Consider the following 10,595-nt stretch of genomic DNA (forward strand, 5'->3'; position numbering starts at 1 on the left):
AGCTGAGAGCTACGTTTTGGTAGAAATTAGCACAAAGGGGCACCCAGTTTGACATCCATCCATCCATTATCTGCACCGCTTATCCTCGGTAGGATTGCTGGAGCAAGTAACTCGCTCATTCACACCTAGGGAAAATTTGGACCAGCCATTTAACCTGAAACGCATGTTTTTCTAATGTGGGAGTGCCCGGATGAAACCCACGCAAGCACAGGGAGAACATGCAAACTCCACACAGGAAGGTTCGATCTCATGATCTCATAACTGTGCCGCACATGTGCTAACCACTGCGCTGCCGTGCTGCCCCCAGTTTGATATGCATTGTTTAAAATATTTACATAGCTAAATGGCTAATTTTACAGGCTTGAGGCGTCGTTGCTGTTATGCACTTTCTGGACAAACTTCAACTGTTACCTATTCCATCCATCCATGATCAGCACCGCCTATCATCAGCAGGGTTACAGGGGTGCTGGAGTCCCATCCCAGCTATGTTCGGGCCTGTGGGCAGGGGACACCTTCAACTGGTTGCCAGCTAGTCGCAGGGCGCACAGAGACAGGTGTAACAGAGTTGAAATTTGAATGTTTTTTTGAATTCTCACAAAATCTGTGTTTTTGTTGTATTACTGTTAATATTCCGGTACCTCATTCAGTTTTTAAGTCATGGGCGTCTGCGACTGTCTTTTTCGTTTGGCTCTTTATGGGCTTCAGCGCTTGCCGTAGCTTTAGTGAATTTGTAAGTGCTGAAGGTAAGATGTGCCCAATATCAGTTGGATAAAAAATGCATATTTTGCTAGACATATGAGCTGCTTTCGCAAATTATTTTTGTATATAAAGATATATAAATTGTGCTAAATGATGTATATAAAAAAAGCACTAAATAAGAAGTAAAGCAATACAGCTTGAAACGATGATGCAACGTGTTTTGATGCAAACACGCCACGAGGTGCGGCCTGTTGAGTGATGGCCCGTTTTTTGTATCTTTAATATTTTAGATAATTGCATTTGTGAACAGATGCCCCTGATTTTTGTATTGTTCTGTTTACTGAATGCAGGCAATAAACCCAGAGACTGTGAAACCTTGTGTCGTGCATGAAAGAGGGTCGCTACATAGACGACTCAGTCGCTTATTCACACCTAGGGACAATTTGGACCGGCCTATTTACCTGAAATGTATGCTTTTGAATTGTGGGAGGAAACATGCAAACTCCGCACAGAAAGTCTGGTTGCTGGATTTGATCCCATGACCTCAGAACTGTGCCGCGGATCTGCTAACCACTAATAGTCCGTAAATGTGTCGCGGATCTGCTAACCACTAATCCTCCGTGCCCCATGTTACCTATTGTTTTCTTTTATTAATGGTCACTATGTTCTGCTTACTGTTACCCAATGCTAACTCTATTTCACCCTGGTCATCCTGGAAGGGGGATTACCACATGTGAGGCCCCTTCTCAAGGTTTCTTCTTTTCTTCGTGCTGAGGTTTTGAGTTTTTCCTTGCCTGCATGTTGGTTAAAGATCAGGGGATGGTGTAATTGTAACCTGTGCAGTACTTTGAGAAATTGAGTGAATAAGGGCTACAGAAAAAAGGTGACTTGACTTGGCTTGCTAAATAGCTGAAAAGGTAGCTTGAAAATTGGTTAACAGGTAAAAAACTAAAAAGGAGCTAGCATTAGAGATAATAGCTAGATAAAATAAATAATAATAAATAAAAGCTGGCCAGCTTGAAAGAAGGCCGAAATTTAGCTTGATAACTAGCATTAAAAGTCAAATGTTATCTAGATAGCATACAGAAATGATAAACAGCTAGATAGATAGCTTTTGAAAATGTAGCTTGACAGTTAGCTAGAAAGTTAACCAGTAAAAAAAACTAAAAAGGAGTTGTATAACTAACTTATAGAGCAAAAAGCCAACCGAATAGCCAGATAGAAAGTTAAACATGAAGCTCAATAGCTAGCTGGAAAGGAGCCCAAAATTTAGCTAGATAACTAGCACGAAAGGAAAACTGTCAAATGGAAATACAGGATGGTGGTCTTCCTACTGGGCATTTCTGCCTGATGCGCCTCCTCCGGCGTCTTTGGAATGCTCGTGTGCCCTGAACACTCGGGCCTGACTGGGTCATCAGCTGGGGACCACCGGTCATTGATGTTTCGCTCCTTTAACCCCAGAACATCTCCCGGTGGCGGAGCGATGGCTGGGAAATCTCCCTGCCAACCCCACTGATGCCCTAGGTGTTACTTGAAGGCCCCCAGTTCCTGTCATTCCTCCGCAGCCACAGCCAGAAGCTGCCCTTTTCCACCTTTTCTGACAGCTCTTTAGTTGCTCTCCGGTTGCCCGCTACTGTGCATCCAAGGTCTCTGAGCAAGCGGGAGGTTGAGGAGCCCACAAAACCCCTGCACCCCACCTCCACTGGGCATACTGTTGTTTTCCAGCCCGCCTCCCTGCATTCAGCTGCCAGGTCTTCATATTTCGCCCGTTTCCTCTCATATGCTGCCTCTATTCCCTCCTCCCAAGGGACAGTGAGCTCAACCAGGAGGACCGCCTTGCTGGCTTCAGACAACAGGACAATGTCTGGCCGCAATGATTTTTCTGCGATCTCCCTGGGGAACTGCAACTGCCTTTTGAGGTCAACTTTCATTCTCCATTCGCTGGCGGGCGAGAGGAGCCTTCCAGAGTGTAGCGGGCGAGGGGCATTGGTGTTTTTGCGAACGTTGTCGCCAGCCCTTGAAAATTGGATGAGGTGATTTGATGGAGGAGCTGGCTGACTGTTTGCCTTCTGTCTGCAACCTTCTACTACCTCTGCCAGCTTCTTTAGGACGGCATCGTGCCGCCACCTGTAGCGGCCTTGGGAAAGTGCCATCTTGCAGCTTGAGAGGATATGCTGAAGGCTCGCATTGATGGTCCTACAGAGGGGGCAGATCGCATCAGTGCCGAACCACAGATGTAGGGGCAGGGTAGTGTGTTGTACCCGCAGGTGGCACTGTTGGACTCATCATTGCTGGACACTTACCAAAAACTATACACATATTTCAGCAGGAATTTCAATGAAACAAAAGTTATCATTACACCTGTTACATACACCCCCCTGAAATTCTGCTAAATATGGGAGTGCTACACTAAACAGAAAAAATCACATGCAAAAGTGCAAATACTGATGAAAACAAAGCACAAAAACTGGTACAGTATTACAAGGAACAAACTGAAGTGCATGTCAGTTCTAAAACTCTCCCAAAAAGGAGTGTGAAAAGAAAGGAGGCGATTAAACTCCTAATTAAGCACAGACTCAAAGATGCCTGTTACATCTCTGAAATATCAAACAATGTTCCTGTAGTTTCAACTACTCACATAGGCACAGTTCTTGTTTCTTGGTCAAGCGTTGTTACTCAAACTGAAAGTGCATCTCTAAAGAACTTAAACAATGAACTAGCAGATATTGCTGACACAGAATTGTCACCTACCAACTGGTCATTCATCTGAAAAATAAGACGACTGGGAGGCCTGATGGACTTGTGAACACTAAGATCATAACGGCTAGGTTGAGCACAAATAACCTGAGCTTGAGGGTCTGGGACAGTCAAGTCTAAACAGTCAGTATTAGGAGTGGCTGTCCCATACGCGTCAGTACCAGGGGAAACAATGTCCGGAGGGGTCAGTGTTCAATGGGGTCTCGTCTGGGAGGACAGTGTCTGGTGGGCCCATACCCAAAGGGATGTTTTCAGAGCACCGTGATGGGCTTTCCATATTGTCACTTGCAGTATGATCAACATCTTGTTCGGGGATGTGCTGACTTCCTTGACTGGATGTATTGACTGTGAGAGAGTCAGACTGGGCATCGGATCTGCTGTCTAGTGAGTTATCCTCCACCTCTGAATGAACTTGCTCTTCACCTAACTGTATCACCCAGTTTACTGTACGGACATCACTGCCTTCGACCGCGTCAGGTAAATCAGGACATACATCACTTCCATGCATAGCAGCGTCACACCCTGAGTGTTCAGATTCGAAATGCCGCGACTTATTCTCTAAAACTGCTGTGAACATTGACAAATGTCACATCACACAGAGTGACTCACTTAAAAATTTAGGTGTCACATTTGACCCCGATCTGTTCTTCAAAACACATGTGAAGAAAATTACTAGAACCGCTTTCTTCCATCTTCGTAACATTGCTAAAATTCGTCCTATACTGTCTCAGTCGGATGCGGAGATTATAATTCACGCGTTTGTTACCTCCCGTCTCGATTACTGTAATGCACTACTCTCCGGTCTTCCGATGACCAGACTCAAGAGTCTTCAGCTGGTACAAAATGCCGCAGCGAGGCTTTTAACTAGGACAAAAAAGTCCGATCCCATCACCCCAATTTTGGCTAGTAAGGCGCCCGCTTTGAGACTGGGAGGTCGGTGGTTCGCGCCCCGGCCGAGTCATTCCTAAGACTTAAAAAGTGGTCGGCGGCGCCCTCTGTTGGCTGCGGCTGCATCGGCTCGCTACAACGGCTCAGGTGCAATCGACATTTCGTTCTGTGTACATTGTTACACAGAATGACAATACAAGAAATTATTATTATTATCATTATTATTATTGGCTCCCTGTTAGCCTAAGATGTGATTTCAAGGTTCTCTTATTATTATACAATATCATACATGGACTTTCCCCTTGGCTGCGGCTGCATCGGCTTTGCTACAGTTTAACTGTACGGGTCAGGTGTATCGACATTTCGTTCTGTGTGCATTGTTACATAGAATGACAATACAAGGAAATTATTATTATTATTATTATTATATCTTTCAGATCTGATTCCCCCCTATGTTCCGGCCCGAAGCCTTCGTTCTGAGAGCGCCGGTCTTCTGGTGATCCCAAGAGCCAAGAAGTGTTCCGCTGGTTCGAGAGAGTTCTCCATCCGGGCACCGGTGTTGTGGAATGCTCTTCCCCCTGAGATCCGATCTGCAACCTCAGTGGAAATGTTTAAATCTAAGCTTAAAACTCACTTTTACTGTATAGCATATGAATATCCTAAACTGCTTTTTTGTAATAACCTATGAAGCCCTTTGAGACTCTTTGTGATTAAGGGCTATACAAATAAAAATTACTTGACTTGAATTGTACGTTGCCCGGATCAGAGAGTCGAGCCTGGCTTAAGGGATCTTCCACAGGTCGCGCAACGATAGAGGCCTGTCCATGACCCCTTCCCAAGTTGTCCAGATGCCCTGTCTGCTCTGGGAAACCGCTTTGATATTATGGCGTCCTTATCACTTCCGTCACCACCATTTCTTTCCTCTTCCGCCTGGAAGCCTTTGACCAAAAGAGGGGCACGACGCTCCAACCAAGACCTGCTCGCCCTACTTGGACCCTGTTGACCACTTCGCGATGTTTCAACCTGCCGATTTCCTGGTCAACCTTTCCCTCTACCTTCCACCTTCTTCCTGTTTGAACTTTGGTGCCCGCTGATCTAACAAAATGATCAGAGGACTCTCTCAACTCCAAAACCATCCGGGCCTTCTCCTTCTTATATCCTAGGCTGATGGAATGCAGCGGCAGTTGGAGTATGTTCAGACCAAAGAGGCCCACGTCTGAGAGGCATCTTGGCAGCCCCAGCCACTTCCTAATATAAGAGTTTGCCAGCCTACCCAGCTTGCTTGCCAGTGAGGAAGGGACCTCACTCACCTTCAAAGGCCACATCACCTGATGGTATAGTATGTGCTGGTAACACCATACTTTGTATTTGCCTGGGAGCTGGCTCTGATTGATCCTGGCAAGGCCTTCCGCAAGCTGTTTTTTCACAGCCTCTGCCGCCTGCTTGTCTGAGAGGTCTGCTGTGTAGGAGCGCCCTAGGCTACGGATGGGTTGCCTTACTAGTAGCGGGATCTGCTCTCCTCCTGCAGTGAAGATGGTATGGTCGTCCCTGATACCTTTCCTTAGGGACAGGCTTCGGGACTTAGAGGGCTTGATCTTCATTCTTGCCCAGCCTACAAGCTCATCAATCCTCTTCAGCAGTCTTGATGTGCATGCTGCTGTCCGGAGAATGGCGGTGACATCATCCATGAAGCCTCGCAACGGTGGTAGCCTTTGGCCAGATGGCAGTTTCACTCCCCCGACCATTTTCCTAGCCCCGATGAGGATGATTCCGAAGGCCGCGATGAACAGTATGGGAGAGATCGAACATCCCATTGCTATCCCCACTTCAAGCTGCTGCCATCCTTTAGTGAAGTCCTGGTAAGCACAGCACATCTGCAAGTCTGCAAAGTACTTGGCCACCATGCCTTTAATGCAATCTGGCGTGTGGAAGAAGTCCAAGGCGAAGCTGATCAGCTGGTGCGGAACGGACTCGTACGCATTGGCAAGATCCAGCCACACAACATGGAGGTCGCAATTCTCTCTCCTTGCCCTTTGTATTTGCTCCCAAATTATTGCAGAGTGCTCCACACACCCTGAAAATCCTGGGACACCAGCCTTCTGGCAGCTGGTGTCTATATAGCTGTTACTTGTGAGGTAGCTGGTCAACCTCTTGGCCATGATGGAAAAAAAGAGCTTTCCTTCCACGTTCAAAATTGCAATGCTCCTGAATTGGCTGATTGTGTTAGAGTTCTCTTCTTTTGGGATGAAGATCGTAACCGCTCTCTGCCACTCTGAAGGAATGATGTTCTTCTTCCATGCCACCTGCAGGAGTTTCCACAGGATTTTCAGGACGCCCGGGCAGTAGATAGATGTTAGATAAATAGCATCCAAAAATGATTACAAAAAATAGCTAGATAGAAAACTTTCTATATTACTAAAAGGGTAGCTTAAAAGTTGCCTAGAAATGTAAACAGGTGAAAAACTACAAACTAGCTATATAACTAGCTTAAAGAGTATAAAGCCATCAAAATAGGCAGAGAGAAAGTTAAATATAAAGCTAGATAACTAGCAAGAAAGGAAGCCGAAATTTAGCAAGACAACTAGCAAAAAGGTCAAATTTTTGCTAATGAGCATGCAAAAATGATAAAAAAGCTAGTCAAAAAGCTTGCTAAATAGCTGAAAGGTGTAGCTTGATTGTTAGCTAGAAAGTTAAACAGGTCAAAAACTTAAAAGGAGCTATACAACCAGTTTAAAGAGTAAAAACCCAACTAAATAGCCAGATAGAAAGTTAAATAATAAAACTAAATAACTAGCTCGAAAGGAGGCCAAAATGTATCTTGATAAATAGCATAAAAGTGCAAAAAAAATGTTAGATAGATAGCATGCGAAAATGATAAAAAGCTAGCTAAATAGCTAACACAAACAGTCACTTTAAGATAAATAGCAAGATTCCTTTCAAGGAACAACAGCATTTTTTAATGCGGTTTGCAAATAAGTAATGACAAATCATTAAACAAATACAATTTATCTTGGGGGGGGGTATCCTGCTATTTTCTGCAAATTTCGTTTGAGATGACATTTGTAATCATCCTTTAGTCTTAGTGCTCAGGAGCTAACATATGACTCCACATCAACACTGAATGACCCTGTCTCGGTTTTGTTCACTTTTTCATACAGCACACATGCTCGTGATGACATATTTCATCAATATCAAGGGGGGGAGCTGTTGTTTTGTTTTTCTGCAAGATAAATCACAAAATAGCAGTTGCAAGGGTATACATTTAAATATATTGCAACTACGGGCCCCAAATGATGGATTATAAAACAAAGGTAGTCAGTTGCACAACATATTATCGAGGTGTTTGTACTTTAAATCTTGCCTCTGTCCTCCTAACATTTATGTTATGCTACTTTGATGTGTAAAATCGCATCTGCTGCAAGTACACAAGGCAATAAACATGGAACAAAACTCGGGCACGATGATGTACTAATATGCACATTGACATCGATGATCAATGTGCCAGTGAGGAAGGGACCTCACTCACCTTCAAAGTGGTACTGCTGGTAAGGGATCTTGTCTTGCCCACCGGGATAATGGTCTTGCCCAACGTGGTACTGCTGGTGAGGGATCTTGTCTTGACTGTGCTCGATCAATTGTCGTTTATTAATAGATTATTACTAGATGAAATGATGACAGGCCTCAGTAAAATGCTACAGCCATCCTTTACTTGGTGATTACAATAGGCTGTTCAAAGAAAAAAATATATACCGTATTTTTCAGACTATAAGGCCCACCTGAAAACCCCAAATTGGCCAGAAATTAGAAAGGGTACCATGTAACACGGTATGTCTTTTATACCCCAAAATAAGTTGAATAAGATGGTGGATAAGATTGGAAATGCATACAGTATTTATACATATGCATTAATGCACAGAACCTTGTACTACCGTATTTGGGAAATGATCGATAAATCGAATAACATCGCAAAACGCCGTGCGCAAAGGGAATCGTATGTGGGTGAGCGTGCTGACACCAAACCACTAGATTACTATTGGTTAAATATATCTCACAAATATTAGAGAATGCAGGAAATAAAATTGTTACCCTGAAAAATATATATTAAAATAACGCAAAGTCTGTCCAGTTCATCATCAGGTACACCAAAGAGTTGTCGTGTATTTTTGCATTTGTTAATATATTTCAGGATGACTTCTTGTTTTCTCCTTTCCCGAACATTTGTTTCCTGCATTGTACAAATATGGTTATGATAAGATTCGTATTCACATGTCATCTGTATGACTAGTGGTTTAAAGGTTATGTTTCAAAACTTGCACAGCCGCAACTCGGGTTCGCTTTCCATCACATCTAATGTTTTGTGATTTTGGTTAGTAAACTGTTTATTCATTGCACTGATACATTCCATATGAGTATCCAATTCACAACGATTGTACACTAATTATTACAGTAACTCTTATTCTAGCTTTAATTCCATGTTTCTTGCATTCACCTATATATATACAGTATATATATATATATATATATATATATATATATATATATATATATATATATATATATATATATATATATATATATATATATATATATATATATATATATATATAAGTGGTTAGCGCTTGTGCGGCACAGTTCATGTCATGGGAACCTCCTGCGTGGGTTCAAATCCAGCTCCAGACTTCCTGTGCAGAGTTTGTATGTTCTCCCCGTGCTTGCGTGGGTTTCCTCCGGGCACTCCGGTCCTCCCACATTCCAAAAAAAAACATGCATTTCAGGTGAATTGGCCGGTCCAAATTGTCCCTAGGTGTGAATGAGCGAGTGAGTTGTCTGTCCCCGTGTGCCCTGCGACTGGCTGGCAACCAGTTCAGGGTGTCCCCTGCCCACTGCCCGGAGATGGCTGAGATGGGCTCCAGCCCCCCCGCGACCCTAATAAGGATAAGCGGTACAGCTAATGAGATGATATATATATATATATGTGTATATGACTATTCTTATATGACTATTCTTTGGGGGTGCGCCTTATAATCTGCTGCGCCTAATAGTGAAGAAAATATGCATTATACAGACGCTCTCCCACTTATGACCATTCGATTCACGTAAAACAGTATATAGAAACATTTTTTTCGGGATGTAAAAAAATATCCAAACAGTCCTGTATGTTAGATTTTGTATTGTGAGAACCTTTTTCCGAATACAGGACATTACTGGAGTGCTTCTATCCGCCGCTACCGGTGGATGGCGCTGTGAGAGCTCACCCACCATCCACCCGGAAGAAGAAATCAGGCTTCCTCTTTCTAGTTTGTGTGTAAACATTCCATACTGTATCTACAGCGCGCTAAGAACTTTGAAATTTTTATTATTTAATATCTCGTGCATCCATTCAATATGGTTGGTGTAAATTGTTTCTTTTTAAATAAAAGTGGAATAAGAAAGCTTGATGCGGTTGAGAAAATCGTTGGCTAGCTTTTTTTTCGGCCACTCTCTACCATGGAGAGTTAAAGCGCATCTTCTAAAAGTAAGTTATACTTAACTTTATTTATCTTTATAGAGCATGTTATTTTGTGAAATGTTTATATTTTTATTACAAAACAATTAAGGTTACTTATACAAGCCTTAAACATAATTATATAAACCTTAACCATACAAATATAGCACTGAAGCAACTTACGCGTAAATTCAACTTACGAACGATCGTCCAGAACTTATGTCGTTCGTAAGTAGGGCAGCGTCTGTATATACTCACTGTTAATAATTTTCACATTTTTTTGTCCAGGAGCCATGATGGTAAAACAGTAACATTTTGTCTACTTCAATCCCGACGCTGAAAAAAATATCCATATATATACTTTGGCATTGTTTTAAAAATGGAGGTTGGTTCTCAGCAAGAAGATGTAAAAACAGACGGGATGGTGATTTTTTTCACATTTTGATTTATTTCCCACCCTTTTTTCAAGTTAATGTCAAACAAAACTCAAATTGTGATCACATCCATCTCCAGTTTAGGTGAGGAGGAAAAATGGTCCAATAATAAGGAGGACATTTCTAGAAAGCTAGACCTACGCTTGTTAATTGGTCTCAAAGAGGATTCAAGCAAAGTTTATTTTTTTTAATCGATTTGATTAAGGAGGCCCCGGGGGCGGCCCAGGACACGTTGGAGAGAATATGTCTCTCGGCTGGCTTGGGAACGCCTCGGGGTCCCGTCGGATGAGCTGGAGGAAGTGGCTGGGGATAGGGACGTCTGGGCTTCCCTT

This window comes from Urocampus carinirostris, chromosome 8 (genome assembly GCF_059441175.1).
Source record: "Urocampus carinirostris isolate Australia breed hairy pipefish chromosome 8, RoL_Ucar_1.0, whole genome shotgun sequence".
NCBI classification, from domain to species: Eukaryota; Metazoa; Chordata; class Actinopteri; order Syngnathiformes; family Syngnathidae; genus Urocampus; species Urocampus carinirostris.